The following is a 23,152-nucleotide window of genomic DNA, read 5'->3' as shown; positions in this document are numbered from 1 at the left end:
TGTGCGAGCCCCCTCATCGTCACCTTGTCGCAGATGTTGAGGTCGGCGCCGTTGGCGATGAGCAGGCGCACGATCTGCGTGTGCTGGCGCTCCACCGCCAGGTGCAGCGCCGTCTGCAGGTTGGCGTTCTGCAGGTCAGGGCGCGCTCCGCCCGCCACCAGCAGCTCGGCGATCTCGGCGTGGTTGTTGAGTGCTGCCAGGTGCAGCGCCGTGTAGCCGTCGTCCTTGGCGTCGTCCACGATCCACGCGCGCGGCAGCTTCGACAGCATTATCTTCATGGCGCTGAAACAACACATCAATTGTACTCAAGATGTTGACATAATATTATTGATAATCCAATATGTATCCAAATAATTTGAGTTTTCTTTAGTGTTAACTTTAGATTTTGGCGAGGCAACACGTCCTATGGATGCCTCATATAGAGGCGAAACACGTGTCGAATTGTTTAAAGACAAATATTGGCGGAATTAACACTAAAGAAAACTCAAATCATTTGGATAATTATGGATTTCCGCAAAGTAACGCCTACTTTAATATTTTTTTTTAATCCAATATGTTCCATCAATTGGCATGCAAAATTTTAATATATATTACGTGACACGTTATTTGTCCGCGATGGACTCCTAAACTAATGAACGGATTTTCTAGTGCAGTTTGGTCCAACTTGAGAGATAGGATAGTTTTTGTTCGAGTTTGTATTAACATATTTTCTATGAGAAAATTTAGTGACGCACGGTTTGACAGTTCCGCTGTGAAACAATTTCATTATAACAACAGCGAGCATTTTTTACCAAATAATTATTGATGTTTTCAAAATATTATTGGCAAATTCCTATAAAACAGTATTTTTTTATTATCTACAGAACAACGTCTGTCGGGTCAGCTAATATGTTATAAAATTGTCTAAATACCAACACACTACTGTATACTTATATGAGAACAGACTAGTAAAAAAAGGACTCCGCGCCTTGATATTAGCAAGTAAAGCACCTTTATGCAAGTTTGTGGGCGGTTACGGGGTATACCAGTTACAGAATTTTTTCTCCCTTAAATAATCATATAACCAAACAAAAAATACAAATACTTTTATAGTTTTTTTTTTTTACAATTTATCAAAACGCACAACGGCATTTTTAAAATATTTTATTGCGACTGATTTGATCTGTCACAGACGATGGCAAATCTCATAATGGCGGCCGATCGGCTGGTATTAGAGTAAGTGTGTGCGTGGGGCTATGTATTTACACGTTTACCGGCTTGTTTTGGTGCCTCACTGTTATGTAACGTGACACGGAGTCCTTATTTTTTTACTCGTCCGTGTAAATGAGAATGTGTGTGTTTATGTATGCCCTTCTCAAACTCTAGAACCGTTAATTAAAATGAAACTTTGCACACATACAAAGGACGACATTATAGTTACATTAGTGCGCGCCATCGTGGTGACCGTAAGCAAAACTAGACACCATACAGACACCAGAGTCTAGACACATCCAAGCTGGTCGCACCACCAAATTGTTTGTGCAACCATACAATATACATTAACGGCCGTTTTCAATAATGTATCTCTAGTTACGGATACATTGCTGTCATCGTTTAATGACAAGATCTTATCTATCCATAGTTATGTCCAATATAGTTATACGGCCGTTTTCAATAACCTATCTATCCTTTTTTTAGCTTACTAGAGGTAGACAAATCTATCCTTTTACGCTTACTTACATTTCAATAACCTATCCACGCATTATTTATTTATAAAGCATTGGACTATAACTATATTGGACACAACTATGTATACATAAGATCTTATCATTAAACGGTGACATCACGATATCCAATGCTTTACGTCGATAGGTTATTGAAATGTAAGTGACCGTAAAAGAATAGATTTGTCTACCTCTAGTAAGTTAAATGATAGATAGCTTATTGAAAACGGCCGTTAGTGTACATTTTGTTGGTAGTGGCTACTGGTTGCGCCACCGTGGTGTCCCGACAATGTCACCGCTTGCACGGATAAATGTACATTAAATAGTTTGGGGTGATGAATTAATGTTAGCAAGATATTTATAAGTTTTCGAATCATATACAACGACTGAACCATGTTCAGCTCCACGGGGTCAGACCCCTGCTAAGAATTTATTTATAGCTTAATCTTAATTTAAAATTAAATAAGTTTCATGGAACTGAGTGACACAGTACCTCATTAGGTTTGGGGCGGACGCATGGATTCAGTGGAGATAAAATCCTACTTCTGTTAATATTTCTGTCAAGTTAATAATAGAATAATCTATACATATAATCTACTAGCCGTTCCCGCTTCCTTCGCCGGGCGAATTTTAAAGGGAAATAAATTAAATTTTATTCATCTTATTACAAATACAATAAAAAAAAAGTTGCCATCAACCATCTAGGATAAATTTCGCATCGAATGGTGGTATTCATGTCGATACAACCAGTGGTTTAGGCTTGATTGAGCCTCAAACAAAGACCATTTTCAATATAAATATATATATATATAAAGAAGATTATGTGAAAAGAACAGATTCTTCTAAATTAACCACACTAAACATGCGAAAATATAATATTCTACTATTCATATATTGAACCCAATACGTACAAAAAAACTCTAGATTTTTTTTATCAATTTAGGGACAGTTCGATAAGTTATTTTAAGATGCCCAATGATACGCAATCTCAGTGAAATTAAACGAAATGGCGTCTTAATAACAGAAAAGCGTGCTCGTCACGAGGTGGATGAACTTCCAAACAGAAATAGAGCACAAGATCGCGTCTGTAGGTGTTTGTTGTACGACTACAGCCGATCTATAAACATACGCTTCAAAGAATATATTTAAAATGTAAAACCGTAAAGCGCTCGGGTCCGGGCGTTCTGCTTGAACAATGTGTATGGCAACACTCGTACAGCGGAATACATTTTAATATGCCTGCTTAAATTGAAAGAGTAATAACGAAGCGACTAATTAAATAAGGTCAACCGAGGTCCTCAAGTGCGGGCGCCGTATACCAACCAGTTCGACTCCTGGAGACGGGAGAACGCGGCAGCGTCGCGCGCGCAATTAATATAACCCGCGGCAAAAATGTATTCATTGAAACATGCAACGTCATACAATACGTTCAATATATTTATTTATACATGAGAAACTAATATAAAATCTGTTTAGATTCAGTGTACCGACACGATGACCAGTGGTAAAGTTTTATCGGTTTACGGATATGACATTTAATGATTCGAATTGTTCTCTATTCAAAAATAATCGACATGGAATTAATTGTCTTTGTGTGCAAATAAGTGAAAAAGAGTTCAAATTATTCTTTACACTCATTCAGTCGAGACAGTGATACTTAAATTGATATCGCTATTTTGGAAGTATTTTAATCAGCAATGAACTCGGTGTTGCACCTCATTACATCACAGAACTAACTTTACGTCTATAATGAGGTTATAAAGAGGTAAAGTTTTCCAGTTTGCAGGTTGTAATCTCTTGATTTTGAAATTCAAATTTAAATATTTATATTCAAAATAGAATTCAAAATCACTTATTGAAAGTCAAAAACTACCAAAAGAGACTGCCTCAGACCTGAGAAGAATGGGCGCAAGAAACTCAGCGGGCTTTTTTTTTAATATAAAAATATGGATTACAATGTGACATCGTACAATAAAAATTTATAATTAACGAGCCTGAGGGTGTTCACTTTTTATCCAGTCCGTGGAGTCATTAAGAAAATCGTTTATGCTATGTAAGCTTTCCTACACAAACGTTTTTTAGCAATTCTTTTAAATTTCGTAACACATTTGTTTTGTACATTTTCTGGGATAATATTGTAGAAGCATATACATCGCCTAACAAAAGACTTACTAACTTGATCCAACCGAATAGTAGGCATAACAAGTTTATGTTTGTTCCTCGTGTTAACATTATGAATGTCACAGTTTCTAGAAACTTCCTCGATGTGCTTATGAACATACAGAACATTATCAAAAATGTAGTGAGAAAATTCTGTTACCACTAGAAAGCCACATTAATTGTGAGAATATATTAAACCGACAAATGAAAAGACTTTTTCGTGGTATTCTGCTTTGTTTAGTTAGTGGAAGTAAAACGATCGAACGTAAATATTTCTTACGAACGTTGCCTTAATATTGAGAGATATATGATTGTTTTGCATTGGAACACCAGCCAAAAGCAATTTAGGATAGCTTATGTAATGTCGTTTCTTTTTTATACGTCTAATAGTTTAAAGTAAGTAGTAGTTAAGTATGTACCTACACATAATTGGACTAATTACAGAAAAACGTTCCAGGCCTTCATCACATTTTAAGAAATTCGTGTTTAAAGTTTAATCAATATTAGTGTATTCCATACATGTGGGTTGGGCTACTAAGTCAAGATTTCATTTAACGAGTAACAGTAGGGCTGCCATTTTTTGTCAGTCCGTTAATATAAATCACGTGACCAGTTTTGTGTTCTTAACTCAATTTCGACATGATTGTGGTTTGGAACGTTTTTCTGGGATTACGTCCAATTATATGTTTTCTAAGCGTCATAACTTGCCAACATACTGTTAAAGTTTGACAAGATATATATTATTATGTTAAAAGTGTACTTACTTATGAAATTTAATAAAAAAATATCGTAAATGTGGACGAAGTTGCGGGTAACAACTATTAATTTATATATTGGGTAGATCACGCGCCTGGGCATGCTCTGTGACGTCATAGTACGCTAAATTAACCGACTTGAGTCATCAGATTCTTGCCCCAGACTCCAGTGTTGGATTCAAAATACTAAACGTTCTTTAATTATCACACTCAATAATATTTTATGGAGTGGAAGTAATAAAGGAACGCGACTGAATGAAACGTAAATAAACCCGATATATTAACGCTGCCAACATTCTATCAACACTGTGCTTTGAAGATTGTCTTTATTTTTCTTCTATAGCGACAAATTTGCACTGAATATAAATAATTGAAAGTTTGAAAAAGAAAAACATACAAAGTAAAAAATAATTTTCAGTAAGTTTTAAATAGAAACAGGGTGATAGACGGAAAAACTATTTTATAGTAAGTTATGTTTCTACTAAGGCGTGTTCTTTTAAATCTCAAAAAGATGTTAATTTCGTAGCAACGAGTATACGATTCTTGGTGAACACTGTGCACATATTGTATTGGCACTCGACTTAGCCTTTGGCGCAAAGACACCACCAGCGACCCAGTATTGGACATTTAAAAATCTAATCCTGAAGCTCGTGGTAAGAAAAATGGACAGACTATTTACTAATTATTAAATTGTCAGCGGTCCTTCACTAAGACTGTTTACCAGTGGGAGGCTCCTTTGATACCGGCTAGATTATGGGGCTACCACAACGGCGCCTATTTCTGCCGCGAAGCAGTTATGTGTAAGCATTACAGTGTTTCGGTCTGAAGGGCGCCGTAGCTAGTGAAATTACTGGGCAAATGAGACTTAGCATGTTAAGTCTCAAGGTGACGAACGCAGTTGTAGTGCCGCTCAGAATTTTTGTGTTTTTCAATAATCTTGAGCTGCATTGTAATGGGCATGGCGTATCAATTACCATCAGCTGAACGTCCTGCTCGCCTCGTCCCTTATTTTCATAAAAAAAAGACTAGCTAAGAACTTTGGGGGTGAAAATTTACGACAAGCAGTCCACTTTATTTTGAGGTTTTGAATGAGTTTGAGCTATCATGCTCAGGTATGTTACGCTAAATTGAATAGTCTCCTAGGAAGAGCAAAAACTCAGAGCAAAACTTAATATATAATGAAATGACGAATATAGAAAAAGAAAGTTGTTGTAATACGTATTATTAGCATCACCCACACATCGTTATTTTTTAAAGACGGCACAAACACAGACCAGCAGTATTGTTACGCAATCCAAATGTACTGACACGTTCTGTGAAACAAATCGTTAAAAGCTAAAATATGTTGCAGCAGCCGGTGATCGGGATTCTATTCGCTTGCACTTTATAGACTTACAGTGGGTTGCATCATATTAGCTGTTATAGTTAAGGTTTTAGTCAAATTTAACGTTTACACTAACGCTGGCTTTAACATAGACTGCAGAATGTATTGTACCATGGTATTCCTAGGCATAGTTAAAAATTGAAATATCAAGTCAGTATCGAAAATTTATATGAAACTTTGACAGGTCGCTATTTAGCTATTTAACATTAACAATAGCTTTAACCGGCGAAGATTGGACATTAACGGTTAACAGTTAAAGTTATGGCGTCATCTACAATAAAATTGTCAAATGGTGCAACACTTTCTTTGCTTAACCGTAACATTAAAATGTTTGTTATTGCTAAAGTTTCAGCCAGATCTACGTGACAATATTTCCCCAATTAATGTTAAAACAATCAATAAATGCATTCAATTTAGCGGCACATACTAAAACTCAAAAATAGGATCTATTGTGTCAATAAATATAAGTTTTTCGTAAATATCTTGTATCTTTCTACCACTTCAAACTATCAACACGAGAGCCTCAAGGAATCTTACTTTCTCTGATATACAAAATAAAGAATTGTAGGTAAAAAAATAAACTAAACTAAAAAAAATAAAAGCATGTTGCTTTTATAGAAAACACAACAATAAAATAGAAAAAAAAACCGACTTCAAAAACTAGAAAGTATAAAATAACTCAATACAGATTGAATTTAGTAAGCCTCTTATGCAAACCTAATACTTTTAATATTAATAAAATAATATTCTTTCTGTGTATATTGATAGGGTTTAAGTCGGTGCCAAAAAACTACAGTTATACTATCCACGTAACAGAAAATCTTCATATTATGAAAACAACTGGGAAAACCAATGTAAAATTTTTATAGGACCAAATTACAACTATTCCACAAATTCAAATTCAAATATTTTTATTCAAAATAGGATGTGACATCACTTATTGAAAGTCAAAAAAAAACTACCACCCATTCCAAAATAAATGCCTCAGACCTGAGAAGAATGGGCGCAACAAACACAGCGGGCTTTTTTGTTTTCATCGAATAAATATGTTGACAAAGTAATATTGTACAATTAAACTTATTATTTAATAGCCTGAGGGCGGTCACTCCATTCCCAATCTGTGGTATCATTAAGAAAGTCATTTAAGTTATAGTAACCTTTACCACACAAACGTTTTTTAACAATTCTTTTGAATAACGTAATACTTTTGTTTTGAACATTTTCTGGGATCTTGTTGTAAAAGCATATACATCGCCACACAAAAGACATCATAAGTTTATGTCTGTTCCTGGTGTTAACATTATGGTTATGACAGTTTCTGGCAAAAATCACTTATGTGCCTATGAACATACATTACATTATCAAGAATATATTGAGAAGCAACAGTCAACATGTTAATTTCTTTGAATTTTGCTCTCAATGATTCTCTAGGACCTAGGTTATAAATAGCATGAATATGAACCCTCTTCTGCAGCACAAATATTGTATTAATATCGGCAGCGTTGCCCCATAGCAATATACCATATGACATAATACTATGGATATAACTAAAGTCGGTAAAGTATGGTATACCATATGACATAATACTATGGATATACTAGTCGCGACATCAAACTAAAGAAGAATCACGTAAATCGGATCATAAATCTTCAGGATCGGTGTACATATATAAAAAAAAATATATATAGAATTGAGAACCACCTTTTTGGTCTGTTAAAAAGCAAGGGATGCTTAAGTACAACTTGCTACTGATACATATTGGTAGAAGTAGTGTCATTTTGAAAATATCTTAAAATGCAGGCCAGGTTTTTTTTAATCCAATACATTTTTAATGTTAAAAATCACACCGTTCATAGTTTATGTTTGTTTAAAATTATTTTCTACATTTTTGTTTGGTTTTCTATAACATCATGTTTTTTATTTTAGTTTTACTATTATTTTTTGTTTTTCTAAAGAATGTAAATGATGATCAAGTCTTCTGTCCTGTGTACGTGTTTGCTCGTGCCATAAGTCTTTGATACAAAGACTTATGGCACGTGCAAACACTATCGGGTATCGAATATAAAAATCGCTTATACTGAAGATAATTCCTGGAAAGGAATTATATAAAATAGGACAAACTTATTAAATTGATACCAATACTTGACCAGTGTGCAAAGTTTCAAATTAATCCGACTTTTGAATGATTCGAAAACTACGTTCAAAATTCCGTTACATACAAACATACAAAGCTAATAAAAATGATTATGGGTACCAAAACGGCGCCTTTTTCTGACATGAAACAGTAATGTGTAAGCATTATTGTGTTTCGGTCTGAAGGGCGCTGTAGCTAGTGAAATTACTGGGCAAAAGAGACGTAACATGTCTCAAGGAGACGAGCGCAATTGTAGTGCCGATCAGAATTTTTGGGATTTTCAAGAATCCTGAGCGGCCCTATGTTGTTATGAGTAGGGAGTTACGTCTCGTCCCTTATTGACATAAAAAAAAAGTTTCAATTCAATCCGACATTATGGGTGAAAATCATGTCCAAAGATACCGTTACATAGATACCTACAGGTCATGCTAATTGTAAAATATCATTCAGTTCATTCCCTTTGATACCAAAAATAAATACTATGGGAAGATTACAGCAACTGTCCACTCCAAGTGTCACGAGGGACTGCTAAAAACCAGGGTCATGTTGGTGTTCCTTATAGCAAGGAATTACGCACCAAGTTCTTTTTTTTATATTAAAAAGAAATGTAATTTATCTCATTTAATTAAGTATTTTAATTTCAAATTAAAAAAAATATCAAAAAAATAAAAAGGCGTGGACCACCCTTAACATTTAGGGGGATGAAAAACAGAAGGATCGAAGAATAGAGTCGGTCAAGCCGTTTCAAAGGAGTTAACTACAAAAACCGCGACATGGGAATTTTATACCATTAATAATAATATTAGATGTACGGTCTATATTTTATAAGTAGTGAACACAATGATTAGTGGTTGTTCACAATTAGCACGAGCTCTAAGCGAGGCTGCAGCTCCACTGAAACTTGTAAAGTTGCTAACTGAGTTGAGAGTCGCACTCGCAGCTAGTTTAAAACCGCACCGTTTTACAACGGGGAGCGCTAATTTGTACTGCGGCTCAGCGTAAAGCGTTCATTATAGACAATGATTTAGAATTAAATTTGTTTTGTACACACGCTACGCGGCCATCGTAAATTAACCTTAAATAGTTGCCTGGCGGCATTTGAATTGCACTAAGGGACGCTATAGCTATATATCGCGTCTCTGTACATGTGTGCCTTTTATAGTTATAAGTTATAACCCATAGATAATTTATACGTCTAAATAGACCCTCTTGCTGCAAGATAAACGATGAAAACAGGCCAGGTTTATTTTTTTGCTTAAGAGTGCGTGATAGCTTACAAGCTACGTCTTACACTCGCTTTTTGTATGTCACTTTGTGTTAGTATGCGTGCATTGGTCAAAATAGACGTTAACTGTCAACCTCAATTTATTTCTACTTTTTCACAGCTACCACTATCTATCTGGATGTATAAATGATCTTAGTTGTAATGGATATTTACTACTAAGAAATGTATTGTAATGTATGTTCCTAGGCACATAAGTGAATTTGCTAGAAAGTGCCATAACCATAATGTTAACACCAGGAACAGACATAAGCTTATAATGCCTACTACTCGGCTAGGTTGAGTTAGCAAGTCTTTTGTGGGGCGATGTATATGCTTTAACAACAGGATCCCAGAAAATGTTCAAAACAAAAGTATTACGTTATTCAAAAGAATTGTTAAAAAACGTTTGTGTAAAGGTTACCATGACATAAATGACTTTCTTAATGATACCACAAATTGGGAATGGAGCGACCGTCCTCAGTTTATTAAAGTTTAATTGTACAATGTTACTTTGTAAACATATTTTTGATGAAAAAAAAGCCCGTTGAGTTTGTTGCGCCCGATCTTCTCAGGCCTGAGGCATTCATTTTGGAATGGGTGGTAGTTTTTTGACTTTCAATAAGTGATGTCACATCCTATTTTGAATAAAAATATTTGAATTTGAAACTATTAGAAATTAACTTTAAGAATAGCCGAAGTGAGTACAATAATTTCTTATAGCTCTACTTACACAGCGTAATCTTAATCTTAATATATATAAATTACGTGACACGTTGTTTGTCCGCGATGGACTCCTAAACTAATGAACGGATTTTAATGGGGATTACTTCATGGAGTGCAGTTTGGTCTAGGTCTTGAGAGATAGGATAGTTTTTATTTCGATTTGGGACCCATAATTATTTTTATTTTCAATATTTGTCTTGTATGGACATATTCTCTATGAGATAATTTAGCGACGCACGGTTTGACAGTTCCGCTGTGAAACAATTTCATTATAACAACAGGGAGCATTTACGAAATAATTATTGATGTTTTTAAATATTATTGGCAAATTCCTATAAAACAGTATTTTATTATTATCTACAGAACAACGTCTGTTGGGGCAGCTAGTATATTATATAAATTACGTGACACGTTGTTTGTCCGCGATGGACTTCTAAACTAATGAACGGATTTTAATGGGGATTACTTCATGGAGTGCAGTTTAGTCCAACTTGAGAGATAGGATAGTTTTTATTTCGATTTGGGAGCCATAATTATTTTTATTTCCAATACTTGTTTTGTACGGACATATTTTCTAAGAGAGATTGACGCACGGTTAGACAGTTCTACTGTGAAACAATTTCATTATAACAACAGGGAGCATATTTTACGAAAAAATTCTTGATGTTATGAAATAATATTGATAAATTCATAAAAAAAAAAAATTTTTTATTATGTACAGAACAACGTCTGTCGGGTCAGCTAGTAATTAGTATGAATATAAATAATTTGTATACGGTTTTTGAAGAGTATTTAATATATTTCTATGAAATATATTTTTCCCTCAACACTCTGAAATAACATTTTAAATCAATATTTATAAAATTGAATTAGTTATAGTATTGTACTTATTTACGTAATTCGCTTGTATGGAAACCATATTCTTAAAATATTTAAGTTTGGACTTTCGTGCGCACAGAAAAATAAAACTACTTTAAGAGAGGATTAAAAAGAAACATAGGTGAAAGTCAGTGTTCTAAGACTGACAATACGCGTATTGTTAACTATACAATATTATGATAAAATATATAAATAAATAGTATTAAAAACTGTTCATCGAATATCTTTTCAAAAGAACACTAGCTGTATATTCTGCATTCAATCGCGTATTAAATAAAAGTATATATGTAATTTTTGTCTGTTTGCCCGTTAGTCTGTATGCTTAGATAATTTACACATCTAGATAGTCTCAAAATAGAGGTTAGTTCTAAAGTACGATTATCTATGTCTGTATGTATGTCCGGTGAAAACGCAAATACTACTGAATAGACTTAAATCAAATGTTCTATAAATATTCTTATCGTTATATTCTCCAGTGGGAGGCACAGGATGCCGGCTAGATAGATTATGAGAACCTCAACGGCGCCTATTTCTGCCGTGAAGCAATTAATGTGTAAGCATTATTGTGTTTCAGTCTGAACGGCGCCTTAGTGAAATAACTGGGCAAATGTGACTTATCAACTTATGACTCAAGGTGACGAGCGCAGTTGTAGTGCCGCTCAGAATTTTTGGGTCTTTCAAGAATCCTGAGCTGCACTGCATTGTAAATGGGCACGGCGTATGAATTACCATCAGTTGAACGTCCTGCTCGTCTCGTCCCTTAATGTCATAAAAATATTAACAAGAGGCCGGAACGACATACAGTCGCCGTCATATTGTTACGGTACATGCAGGCATAGTATTATTGCTCCTATAAGCGTCCAAGCTGACGACACAGGCAATAGCTAGTCTCTGATATGATAAGAGGAAAAAATCTTGAAATATTTCAATTTAAGACTTTATTTTAACATTATTATATAAAATTCTCGTTTTTGTATCGCGATTTTAATATTATTATATTCCATTCACAAATACGCAATAGAGTCGCAAGGTGGCAATCGAATATAATGATTATTGTAGTACAATAAATATTGAGCGATATCTTTGGTAGGTCTGAGAATCGGTCGTCATCTATTTTTTATACCCCAAAAATTTTAATTATTGTTTTTTTTTTATAATTATGACAATACGACGTTTGCTGGGTCAGCAAGTACAATATAATATAATTCACTAACGCAGAGTCTAAGTCTGAGATCTATAGAGCGCACTCACACTTTACTGACGTAAAACTTAGCTGACTGTAAGCTTAGCATAATATTTGATTTTGTTTTTATAGTCATTTGACAGCTGAATTTATACTGAGCTTAAGATAAGACAGCCCAATGCAAAAGTCAAGTTCATCGTGATTAGTATTAAAGGATTTTTACCTCTAAGCGGACAAAATAAGAGATATTAAAGTTTCAATCTTCATTTTTAGCCTTGAGACGATGAATTACAAGAATAAGTGAAATGTGCCTTGAGCCTTGACGCAATACACAACGAAAACTTAAATAAAGGACATATCTAAATTGTCTGTTTATTAATCGATTAGAATGAAACAAACACTAAACGTCACAGGAATCTTGCCGCACTACAACAGCGGAAGCCGCATTCAAATCGCTATAGTCGTTTGAGAAATAAACTGGCAGACAAATAGACAAAATTGTAAAAACAATTTCTTGGACTCGCTTACATGAGTACAACGTGTATAATAAATAATATTTTTATATATCTATTGATATCGATTTTAAAATACTAAGATGTGTTCGTAGAAAATTGATGTTAAAAAAATAATAGCATTGCTTTCTGACTTATTAATATCGCCAATTAGACTGTAATATGACTTATCTTTTCTATTACTCTAATATATATATGCGACTCGTATAGCCCAATGGTTAGTGAGTCTGCCTACTGAGCTAGAGGTCCCGGATTCGAATCCCGGTACGTGTAAACATTTATATGACGAATATTCATTTTTGTTTCCGAGTCATGGATGTTCATAAGTATTTATGTATGTTTAAGTAAGTATATTATAGTAAATATATCGTTGTGTATAAGTCTAGTTTGGAGATAATTTGTGTTAAAAGTGTGTCCATATTATATTATTATTTTTAAATCAAAGTCGTTAAAATATCATGATTTTAACGATCGATTGTCATACAGAGATATTGAGAGCGATCATATTACTACAAAAGCGAGCTGATTTCCCGCAGATCCCGAATAGTAAGTTATGGAAATGTGCGAGTGGGTCGGCCGCGGGTAACTGTGGCCAATAACAATGTCACATTAATATTCAACGGGCGCTCGCCAGTCGCCGCTCACTGGACGTTCATACTCCACAGTCTCCCCACAGCATCACTATTCTTCACCCACTACACTAGCACATCTCAGCTGATCACGTAAAATGTCATTAAATTCAAAGGAAACCATTCTCCTTTGTGGCGATACGTGAAGGAAGATATCACGAGGGCTATCTTTTACAAAATCATTCATTGCTTTCAGCGCTGAGTATAGTTAAAATATATCTCTACAGTCGATGTTTCGACTTGTACACAAACGTTTCCTGTTTACTTACAGTACGTAACATGACAATATCAAAATGCTAACAAAGCTGTGCTTGCAAGTAGACAAAAGATGAGTTGGCCGCTGTCCCACTTGTTTGTCTACGAAAGTTTGCCAAATTCTTTTATTGACCGAGGGAACGTTCGGGCGTGCTTTATGGTTAGCGAAGCAATTCTCACACGGAATATTCTCTACGTTTCGTGTGAGACTTGCGTTATTGCATTTATTTAAAGAATGCTTGGCACAGATTTTTATAGTTTTATGGTATTATGAAGGGATAGGTTTATTATAAATTGAGTGATATGTGTATTGTTAGTGGGGGTCAGTGAACGCGAAGGATCGTCAGTTAGGACGTGCACTATGTATAGCCCGGGTGCCCGCGGGAGGTGACACCCGTAGTCGGTGTTCTCCTAATAATAGGCTCCCCTCCAGCGGGCGCCGCACATGTGGCCAGCCGCTCGGCCGCGCGATCGTTTATTTCCACCTCGGTCGGCGTACGGCACGGTGTCGCCCTCGCGAGTCCTGCGACGGGCGCAGGCTGCCGGCGGCGGGGCCGCATTCTGCAGCCGCTGCACGGGTAACCGATCCGATGGGCGGCCGCCCGGCTATTTTCGGAAAATACTAATTTGGAATGGATGGTACTCGCGACTCGTAAGCGAACTCCATCGGTTGACTCCATTTTTAGACCTGATCTGCGCCTGCGCACCGTGCGCCGCCGCCAGTGCTCCACCGGCTCCCGGCTGGCTGCGTCGCGCGCTGGCGCCGCGTGCGCACACTGACCGGCGTTCATTAGTGATCAATCGATACTTTAACGACGCGACACAACGTAAACTATACCGGTCGTGACAATATCCTCGTAGTAAGTGCTTTAGTGATCAAGAAGAGAAGAGAAGAGCGACAGAAGAGATATCCTGGCCTTGCGCTAGTTCCGTGCTTCCTTACTTCCCATAGTGCTTTAATTCATATGGAATGTAAAGAAGTATGGAGCTGCGCCGGCTGATCTACTTATTGAAGAATTGAAGAAACCATCAACTTGAAGAATTGTGTTAAACTATTATAATACCAGTGGAACTCGAAACCGTACTTACAATTATAGTGTGAGGTGTCCTGTTTATTTAATTATTACTACTTGCTTAGGACATTATTGTTAAACACTCCCTGACATCTGGCAATGTGTTGGATCACAAACATAAATAAAGTATGGCCGGATGACGAACACATCTTGAGCCGTTCCAGCCAGCTATATTTATAATTACAATTCCAAAGAAAGCTCCAGAAAGATCGAGCCGCGTTTCGATTTACAAATAAATTGATAAAATCTCTTCTATACCTATAACTTATTACAGTCTTTTTGAAAACCTTAGTTAAACAATAGAACAATATAATTTTGTTAAAATGTAATCTTTTAGACTGGTGTAAAATGTGTAAGGTCGTAATATTGTCGGGATCTTGCGTGTGGTGGCAAAAAAGTTCCGAAGACAAAAAAATGGTTTCGGCGGGTGCGCCACATCTGGTGAAACAGTGCATCTCATTATGCGCGGCGGTCTCACTTGGATGGCGGTGCAGACGGTTCCTATACCATATTGTCTTTGTAGCCCATCCTTACTTTCGTCGCGCATTGTTTTACGACAAATGGACCATAAAGCGGCCCCTGTCTGTTAATCACTGAACCGATGTTAATTTTTATACACATCATACTTATTATTAATAACTTTTTAAATTTCAATGTGAAATCACGGCCAGTTGTGAGACTTATTTAAATAAACAAATGAATGCTCTTATTATTGTTTTAGATGAAGATATCTTGATTGCATCTACGGGGGGATCTGACTCTACAGCGAGCAGTATAAGCAGTTCAAACGAACAACTGCAAGAGGCGTGGTTGTCTGTCTGCAGTCGGCGGTTTAGATAAACACACTGCTTACACACACTCACATCTAGATCCCAGACAGCACAATTATAATGTGGCCGCATTCATATTAATTCACTTACGTAGCTTTACATTTTGCAGCCTCGCTTCTTCACTAACAATTCGCGTTTACGTCAAGAAATAGTAAAAACCATAGACTAACAATATATATATTTTTTAATTAAGAGACGAGACGAGCAGGACGTTCAGTTGATGATATTTGATACGCCCTGCACATTACAATGCAGTGCCGCTCAGGATTCTTGAAAAACACAAAAATTCTGAGCGGCAATACAATAGCGCTCGTCGCCTCGAGACATAAGATCAGACATGTCTCATTTGCCCAGTAATTTCACTAGCTACGGCGCCCTTTAGACCGAAACACGGCAGAAATGGGCGCCGTTGTGGTACCCATAATCTAGCCGGCATCCTGTGCAAAGGAGCCTCCCAGAGAAAAGAACATCTCTAACGGAAATTCAGCAAGAAAGAAAAGGTAAGCCAATCTATTGTTACTGTAATCGATTTTGATTGACAGGTCTTAATCAGTCAGCCACGCTTGGCGTTAGCTCCTTAGTATTTTTAATATTAGCTAACGCACACATTGAGAAATCAAAATTGGTCACGTATTATCGGACTCTCAGGTTGTCTATACGTTAATATATCTTAAGTCTATGGTAAGAAAGATTCGTGTGCAAGCTCTGAATCCTGGTTCGACTACATCCTCACCCTTTCAAAGCTCCTGTCGTTTACCGCCGCACAAAGGCGTTTTCTATGAGAAAGGGATCTTGACCTTCCAGTTCGACTCACAAAATTCACTTTGAAAAACAATTTATTCATGCATCCGTGCAACGAGCATCGCTCACAAAAGAATGTAAAACTAGACAGGGGCGTAATGAATGCTAGTCAAAGAGAGCTTTAATAGAGTTACTTACGTGCCATTCGCTTTACTATTCAATAGTGAATGGTGGCTCCGTGATCCGAGGGGTTGAAACCGAGCAATCCTAGAAATGTTTTGTTACTATCTCTCTTTACTGATACCTTGTCCGAATATGCTAATAGGGTAACTATAAAATTGTATTCATTTATGTTGTTTTTACTATTGAATCTTAACGTGTGATGAATTATTAAAATCCCGTGTCGCTCAGGTAAAAATCGTACCGATTCAAGACTCCAAATACAGCCAGGACATATGCTGACAAAATGGAGCACTTTCAATTACAGCAGCTTTATCCTCGCGACATGTTATTTCTCCATAGGCTAATAAACGGCAACATTGATTGTCCGGCTGTGTTACTTTAATTTAAATTTATATTATTTATTCTATCCTGCCAGAATACCATGACATCTACTTATTTGTTTGAGCCAAGTTTCTGTTAAACCAATCTAGGACGTGATTCACCGTGTGGTACGCATTTCTCGTCGCTATAATGACTATACAAAGAAAAGTCCAAATATCGACATTATTTTTGATAGTTTTTAACAAATTTAAATTAAAGCTCATAAAGTGACTTATCTACAGCCTCAGAATATAGTACTTAGGTAGTCTTAAGTATAAATTGGTTGGAATATTGCATTCACTGAACTGTAATTAATATAAATAACTCGTAATTTACTAATTTGAACAATATTTTTCTAGATTTCTCCTTATTCATAATTTTTACAACACAAAGCATGATTACCTTTAATTGTAGGAAAAGTTAGATTTTATAATTTAATGCAATGTAATACTAATAAATATATATATATATATATAATAATGTTTTTCTTTGGGGATATCTTAAGGCTAAAGTTTACGACACCAACCCAGTAACTCTTGACGAATTAAAGGATCGTATTCGCACAGAAATCCAAAACAATCATTGCATATGGATGATGTGATTTTTAAGAAATAAATTCCCCTTTTGTTTACTATCGAAAACAATAAACAATTTTGATCTACTGTAATTAGTTTTTTTTAATCATCATACCAATTATAAACGGACTTTTGGTCCTTTCTGTATTAACACTGTAACAACTATTCCGTATGTTGGATGTACGGTGATCCATTAAATAATTAAATAAAAAATTATAGAATAATCAAAAAAAAATGTTAGTGTCAAGGAACACGTTTGGATGACGTAAAAATAGCTCACAAACAAATCTCTGGCATCGATCCAGAGGCCCGTGGAAGTCTCTGACTGACCGCCACTCAACTCGTATACATACTGATTTATTACTTTCTTATATCTTCACGAAGCTCATTCACGATATCACACATAAAATCAAACTGAACCGTGCTAAATATAGCTGTTATTTCTAATAGATCGAACGTGATTATACGGTCATGTTACGTAAACACGAAAACGCATAAAGTTTCAAGATAACACAGACATTTTCCAAATTACTCCCCGGATACTAAACAGCGTCATATAATACAGTTATGAAACCGCAAACTTTGCCGTGAAACTGCTGTAAAATGTAATGCATATAAAATTTAGAATTAAAGCAGGTAGCAAGCAGTGGGAAGAGTTCGGTACAACTTGTGAGTTTTGTTACTTGCCAGCATTAACGTGGTTTTATACGAGTTGAGCTGTTCGTACAACAGAAGGCTCGATTTATGTGACAAATCGCTTATTTCATTTTTAATAAATGCGTACGGTAGCGCGGCTGGGCGCTGATATCGCCACATAAAATATATTGATATGCAGGAAAAACTGAGACAGTGTGAATACTTGAAAAGGACACGAATATGACATTGAGCGCGACGGATAAATCTTGCAAAATAGATTCCTTGATTTGAGTAGGTTATTGTACCCACAATTCCTTCTTTTGTTTCGTAAATGTCTCACTAGCAACCGAGATGAAATAATTTAATTTAATATTAAAGTTATCTAAGTATGACAAAATTTATTCTTTTGAACTTTTTTTTTTCACGAGTTAGATGGACAAACGAGTACACATCAGAGTATCGCAGGAATGTAGCCGGCCTTTAATATGGGTGGTACTTCTTTTAATTACATTGCGTTATTAAAATACCAATACTAATTCATTTAAATATATTAATATATAAAACATTATAATACTTCTAAGAAAAAGGTGAGTACTCACTGTTATGTTATTTATTGTCATTAACAAATACTTTTAGGGTGCACTACTTCTAAAAGAAATAATGAAGTCTGCAAGTTGAAATTAACAACAGATAATATGTAAGTTGTAACGTTTGCAGTGTTAACTTATCTCTTAAGTCATTATGTTAGTCAGACACTACGCACCCTGTATTTGATAATCGGAAACTGGATATATTTTGATACATTTCGATACTTTCAAAGTGTGTGAGAAATTGTTCCATAAACGATAACCTACTATTACCACAGAGAAAGAAGTCGACAAGTGAATGCAATTTAGTTGTAACTTCCAATATTTCCTCATAAGTCTAGAATATTTTCGTTTCTTCCTTACACATGGAGGTGTTTTTTTTTTCTTTTGAAAACCTTTTCCAAATTGTTACTCTTTGGAACTGAGGTATCAATTTGTCGATTGCCATTTGCTTGGCAATTAGTTATTACCACTTTTTATTACGCTCATTCCGAAGTTATGCGAATCAAATTAAGATATATTCCGAAGAGAGCGATGTTAGGTAGTGACTGTATTGGTAGACTCAGCTCTGCTGCATACGCCGTTAGAAAGATTAGAGAATTACACGAATGTTACTACGGCTAGATTAGTGTACTTCAATTATTTTCACAGCATCATGACGTACAGTATTTTGCTGTGGGGTCAGACTGACATTGATAGAGTTTTTGCGCTGCAAAAGGAAGCTGTTCCTGCTATATATCAGCTTGGTTATAGATAGTCGTTCAAAGAAATATACTTAGTCTGGCCATAAATACTGTAAAAATTAATGTCATTTTGGGGCCAATACATTGTACAATATCTTGCGGTATTATAATGGAGTGGGGTGATAAAAAGAACCGCAATTCGGCGATGTGATTGCATTACACAAAGGAGGTATGGATAAGAAATTTTGTATAAGGATAAGATTTTTTACAATTGAGCAACATGACCGTACAACAAACTAAATGACCGTATTTATGCTCAAAGCTCTAAGGAAGCTTCCCAATTAGTCGACAGAGTGCAACGTGCGCACTATCCGACTTCAGTGAGGTTTTGGTGGGATATTAGCTATGAAGGAGTGACTGAGCCATACTTTTGTGAAAAAGGTATCAATATACCGGCACAAGTGTATCAAGATACCATTCTTGATTCATATTCGTCTACTCAGTCTTGGTTGGAAACGAACGTTTTGCACTTCATCAGAGCTGAAGACTGGCCGTCGTCTAGTCCCGATCTTAATCCGCTGGGTTACGATTTATGTAGTAGTTTTTTTTCCTTTCAATAAGTGATTTCACATCCTATTTTGAATACAAATATTTGAATTTGAATGGTCAGTTTTAGAGTACTCTCTAAAATGTTTACGCCATTATAATTTGGAGTCCCTAAAACAATCCTTACGATGGGCAGTGAAGAATTTTCCCATGGAAAGAGTGCGTGCTTCTATTGATAACTGGCCTCGACGTTCAAATGACTGTATTGCAGCCAATGGAGACGACTTCGAATAAGTTTTTATATTTTAAATTGTTTTGTATCTATGTATTAAACTAACACATTGTAAAAGTAATAAATGTTATTTGCAATCGAATTTTTTTCCTTGTTCCAGTATTTATGGCAAGACTAGGTATTATGCAATACTCACTTAATGCCTTACTTACAATCTTAGATAATGAATACGTCAAGATAGTCTCTTGCTATTAGACAACCGATAAAAACAGGCCAGGAATATTAATTCAGTATGCGTGACAAGCTACGTCTTACACTCGCGATTTGTATAACACTTTTTGTTAGTGTGCGTGAATTGCTCTAAATAGAGTTTTTTTATGGAATAGGAGGACAAACGAGCGTACGGGTCACCTGGTGTTAAGTGATCACCGCCACCCACACTCTCCTGCAACACCAGAGGAATCACAAGAGCGTTGCCGGCCTTTAAGGAAGGTGTACACGCTTTTTTTGAAGGTACCCATGTCGTATCGTCCCGGAAACACCGCACAAGGAAGCTCATTCCACAGCTAGGTTAGTTCTAAACACAATTTTCTTCGACGTTTTCACAGCTCTCCTAGTCTATCTAGACTTATAAATGATCTAAGCTTACAATCTGACACTACGTATCATTCGTCGGAGAGTGCGTTTCATAAATCAAGTTTAATTAATACCTACAGCAAGCACCAGAGTAGTACAACTTTAATTGAACTTAATGTAATTGAACATCTAAGCAATGCAATATTTATTGCAGCTGTTGACAGTATGGGATCACCCCAACTATCATTATACTACTGTTCAAAGATTACCTTCAAGTTTTAAAATCCACACATTTCCTTATTACTGCATATTTTTAATGCACCGGATTGTCAAGAAAAATCGATCTCGAACGAAGTACCTATTTCTGCCGTGAAGCAGTCATGTATTACTGTATTTCGGTCTGAAGAGCGCCGTAGCTAGTGAAATTTCTGGGCAAATGAGTCTTAACAACTTACGTCTCAAGGTGACGAGCGCAATTGCAGTGCTCCTTGAAAAATCCAAAAATTCGGAGCGGCACTGCATTGTAATGGGCACGGCGTATGAATTACCATCAGCTGAACATCCTGCTCGTCTCGTCCCTTATTTTCATAAAAAGAAATCTCGAACGTAGTACTCACATGACGGTTTACATAAGGTTTTTTTTTCATTTCGTGGTAGGTACGGGTGGTAAATTGTTCATGAAATCGATAAAGTGTGTGTTATGTTATAATGTAAGGTCATCATACAATCCCCTCTTTATATGTGTATACTCTCTTACGCCATCAAGCCTCCGCAGTGGTTTAACGATCAGCGCCATCTATTGAAAGTTTAATTAATATACCAATGATTTAAGATGGCTTACGGGAAGAAACATATTTTTCTTTGAAAACATCTTAATAAAATGTTCGCATAATACTTTTATTTATAGTGTGTAGATTGAATTCATGATGAGGTCAAGATGTTATCTCAGGGAAGGGAAAAGGGAAAGAGGCACACCCCAGAAAAGATGAGATGATTATATGAGAGAAGTGGCAGCAGTACGTGGAACAGAGTGGCTCAAGAAAGGTTGAAGGAGGCCTTTGCCGATTGGTAAAAAGATCAACAGAATGTAAGTAATGTAAAAAAATTAATTTGTTTAAAAAATTTATGTTTGTTTTAGAGTATTGTTAATAAGCTAAGTTAGTTAAGATCCTAATAAAGGCTATATTATTATTATTATTATAAGATGAACATATCATTCGCAATCTGAAAGTGTGCTTAAAGACAATGAAAGCACACACTTCGTCACGCAGTCAGAAATTAAAACTATAGAGTCGCTCTTTTTTAAAAGGCCCAGAGAACAATGATTAGTAATATTGTATTTTGTGTACAAAAAGTCATTGCCGGTGAATGTAAGCGGCTTACAAGAACACGAACAATTACAATCTAGTGCAATTTACATGGTAGAACAGACGTATCGTTTGATACTTGCTTTACACCGAAAATCTGTAAAAGCTAATCTTTTTCAGCTTTCCCGTACACGAGACAATGAAAGAGAATTGGCGCCAGTTCGTAGCAAAAGAGAGATGTGAAGAATTTTTAAAGCTTACAGTACGTATGCCAAAAATATACCTTGAAAAAGATGTCTTAGTCTTAAAGACAAGTTTTTAACAAATTAAATTTATTTCAGGGATCTTAACATTTTAATATATACCAGTTTACAGAACCATTTTATGTAAATAAAAAATTTATATACAGTATTTGTTTCTCTCATTATAGGTTACCTTAACTTATTAGATCAAAATCCATTTATTATAATATGAGTGTGATTTTTGATTTAAAATGCAAAAAATCCCGACTGGACAGATCTTGATCAGAAAAACGGGACACACTGACAAACCTAAAACTTATCGCAACCCCCTTTTTCGTCAGGGTTTAAAAAAATACCTAACTGCTACTCCACTGATGTCACTGCCCAAATTGGGTTCTAAATTCAAAATACGCAGCCTAAACTGAAAAAGTGTTACATTGCTGCCTATTGACCAATAATATTTTAAACAACTAGAGTAAACGCAGAAATGTATAATGCAGTCGAAGCTTATTATGGTGGTATTTGTTACATGTTTCATGTGCCATATTTCGACTTTCTATATGACGTGAACTATCAATATGTTTGGAACGACATTGGTAGCAGACAAAGAATTTGGAACATTTTGAAATCCAAGACGACTGATGCATTAAATTGACAATGCAAAAGTGTGGATATCCAAGATGGCCGCCGCGATTTGAATTACAAATGCATAACATAACCTACATTCAGTATGAGTAGCCGCCATTAGCCGGTGTAAAATCATTGAAAAGATTACGATATAAATACTAAATGTACATATAGTATGTTTTACGAGTCCGGACGTCCAAGTGAAAGAACCCGGAATCCATATAGGATCACTCTTAAATCTGCTTGGCTGTCCCTCTGCCAAGGTAATCTAAAGCCCAACAGATATTGAAATTTATAAATTAATTAAAATTAAATCAGAGAACAGTTTAGGCACGAAAAAAGAAAGAAAGTACACAAAATTATTACATAAATC

General features: G+C 35.8%; 1 long non-coding RNA gene across 1 annotated transcript; it reads left to right on the top strand.

The window, feature by feature from the left end:
- Positions 1-14,064: 14,064 nt before the first annotated feature.
- Positions 14,065-22,288, top strand: LOC126969031 (uncharacterized). Its single transcript, XR_007730328.1, has 3 exons — positions 14,065-21,690; positions 22,091-22,172; positions 22,252-22,288. It is a non-coding gene; the product is annotated as an uncharacterized LOC126969031 (long non-coding RNA).
- The last annotated feature ends 864 nt before the right edge of the window (positions 22,289-23,152 follow it).

The sequence above is a fragment of the Leptidea sinapis genome, chromosome 17 (assembly GCF_905404315.1).
Source record: "Leptidea sinapis chromosome 17, ilLepSina1.1, whole genome shotgun sequence".
In the NCBI taxonomy this organism is placed as follows: Eukaryota; Metazoa; Arthropoda; class Insecta; order Lepidoptera; family Pieridae; genus Leptidea; species Leptidea sinapis.
The sequence above is the reverse complement of the archived record's forward strand: the minus strand, read 5'-3'. Positions and strand labels throughout refer to the sequence as shown.